Source organism: Zalophus californianus, chromosome 9 (assembly GCF_009762305.2).
Source record: "Zalophus californianus isolate mZalCal1 chromosome 9, mZalCal1.pri.v2, whole genome shotgun sequence".
In the NCBI taxonomy this organism is placed as follows: domain Eukaryota; kingdom Metazoa; phylum Chordata; class Mammalia; order Carnivora; family Otariidae; genus Zalophus; species Zalophus californianus.
Window position 1 is genome coordinate 71,017,141 of NC_045603.1, and position 2,863 is coordinate 71,020,003.

General features: G+C 42.0%; 1 pseudogene; it reads left to right on the forward strand.

The window, feature by feature from the left end:
- Positions 1 to 1,449: 1,449 nt before the first annotated feature.
- Positions 1,450 to 2,646, forward strand: LOC113923071 (annotated as a pseudogene).
- Positions 2,647 to 2,863: the final 217 nt, after the last annotated feature.

Genomic DNA, 2,863 nt, shown 5'->3' on the forward strand with positions numbered 1-2,863 from the left:
GTTATAAATAAATTTCTAAGGATGGATGTCTGAACAATCAATGATGGTTTTAAATGAAGCCTAACTAATAGGAACCATTATGATTTCAAATGAGTTGAATATAAAACGAGACAGGACAATAAATGAGATCCCTATTAATAAACATATAGTGATAAGGCTACTATTGCAAACACAAAGTCAACTTCGTTCAGATCAAGCTTGCAGCTAATTTATATTTCATGCCTTTTATTAACTGATATCTAATGAGAATTACTCACATTTTTCAGTCTCACATCAAACTCTCCTAATAAAACTCTGTTCTGTTTTGCGTGTGAGTTGCATCATTTCATAAAATTTTCAGCAGTCTTTGACTTGCTAAATAAAGTTGTCACTCAAACCTCATTTCCCGCCTGAGCACAGGGAAGCTGAATGGACACTGCATTAATCCTGCATATTGTCTCGGCTTGATGAGGTCTCCAAGAGATCTTTGTCCTGTCACCTTTAATGGACTCTGTCTAATGGACTCATTAGTGAATTTCTTATCATTTTTAGGAGAAAGATGCAATCTTACAATGCTGTCCTTCACGCGTTTGGAAATTATTATAATTTATTCCTTAAACACTTATTCAGAAATTAAGAATGAGGAGAATCTACTGTATTTGGGTACCGTAATATTGTAACAATGACATGCTGATTACAATGAGGGGTCTAAGAATACTATTTCATGCTGATTACTCATGTTATATTCAAAACTAGTCGTTAAAGCGGACAACACTCTCCAACTCAGTAGCTTAATATTACACCATACTCAGAAAATTCACAGCTGGGAAATGGAGATTTTCTTGGCTTCATTTATCTATAACTGCAGAAAACTAATAATAAATGACTTCTTGATATCATGCAAATCTCTCTAAGTTCATGCTAGGGGGATTTAAATTTTAATATTATTTTGCATTGCATTCCAATAATGAATACTCATGTTTGTTATCTTACACCAGGCTCTTCCTTCTCCCTCTTTTCCCCTCAGCTTCTCATGTTATTTTGGTTGATAAAATTCATATAGATGGGTGGTGGAGAAGATGGATATTAGGCAAATATTTAATTCTGAATAAAATCAGAGCCATTTCCTATTTTTATTGTGCTTGAGTGTGTTCTTATACCCTCAATTAATTTGTAACAACTTGCCACTCACAAGCCGATCACTTGAGCAAATATGCTAAAGTTTCATTGCCTGGTTTTCTTTGAACTTCAACATCGTAATGGCTATTGCCTTTATATTTAATAAGAAAGAATGTCCAGTGTTAATACTCTTGATAATTCAAACATATTTTCCCTTTGCTTGAAAATATGCTTTGACAGAGGGGCGGGGCGTGCTCGGGACAAAGGGAAACAAGGCCGGAGCTGCGGGCGCTTTTCCTGCCCGCGGTGTGTCAGATTCATTCTTAGGAACTGAGAAGTTAATGTTCCAAAATGTCAAAAAGACCATCTTATGCCCCGCCTCCCACCCCAGCTCCTGCAACACAAATGCCCAGCACACCAGGGTTTGTGGGGTGCAGTCCATACAGTCATCTCACCTACAACAGGCTGGGAGGGAACCCGGGGCGTCCTCTGGTATCACGATTCCCAAACCCGCAAAGCCACCAGATAAGCCGCTGATGTCCTACATGAGGTACAGCAGAAAGGTCTGGGACCAAGTAAAAGCTTCCAACCCTGACCTAAAGTTGTGGGAGATTGGCAAGATTATTGGTGGCATGTGGTGAGATCTCACTGATGAAGAAAAAAACAACAGACTATTTAAACGAATACGAAGCAGAAAAGATAGAGTACAATGAATCTATGAAAGCCTATCATAATTCCCCCGCATACCTTGCTTGCATAAATGCAAAAAGTCGTGCAGAAGCTGCTTTAGAGGAAGAAAGTCGACAGAGACAGTCTCGCATGGAGAAAGGAGAACCGTACATGAGCCTTCAGCCCGCTGAAGATCCAGACGATTATGATGATGGCTTCTCCATGAAGCATACAGCCACCGCCCGTTTCCAGAGAAACCGCCGCCTCATCAGTGAAATCCTTAGCGAGGGTATGCTGCCAGACGTCCGGTCAGTTGTCACAACAGCTAGAATGCAGGTCTTCAAACGACAGGTCCATCCCTTAATGGTTCATCAGCGAAAACTAGAAGCTGAACTTCTTCAAATAGAGGGGCGACACCAGGAAAAGAAGAGGAAATTCCTGGAAAGCACAGAATTCATTGAACAGTGAACTTAAAAAGTTTGTGCGGTTTGAAAGTCGAAGTGGATATGGAAAAAATTGCCGCTGAAATTGCACAGGCAGAGGAACAGGCTCAAAAACGACAGGAGGAAAGAGAGCAAGAAGCAGCAGAGCAAGCTGAACCCATTCCTGAGGAAGAGCAGGCTGCGAGGAAGACGGAGGAGAAGGACGACCAGAGCATCCCGATGGGGACAGAGGAGATGCCTTGAAGACACGACGGGAGGCCAGTAGAATGGTGAAGAAGGCACGTCTACTCCTGAGGACAAGGAGAGCGGGCAGGAGGGGGTGGACAGTATGGCTGAGGAAGGGACCGGTGACAGTAACCCCGGCTCAGAAAGCCGCAGGGCCATGGTGGAGGAGCGGCCCACAGACTCCACGCCGGAAGACGAGAAGAAAGAATAAATGTTGCCTTGTTTTATGTGTTCTAAATACTCTTTTAAATGAAAAAAAAAGTTTTTGAGTATAAAAAAAAATATGCTTTGACTTTTTATTGATAATTGCCCAACTCTGTTCTCTGATGATTGGAGACAGTGGAGGGTCAGAGGGTAGCGGCTACATAACCCCAGGCCAGGTGTGTGTGTGTGTGTGTGTGTGTGTGTGTGTGTGTGTGTGTGTGTGT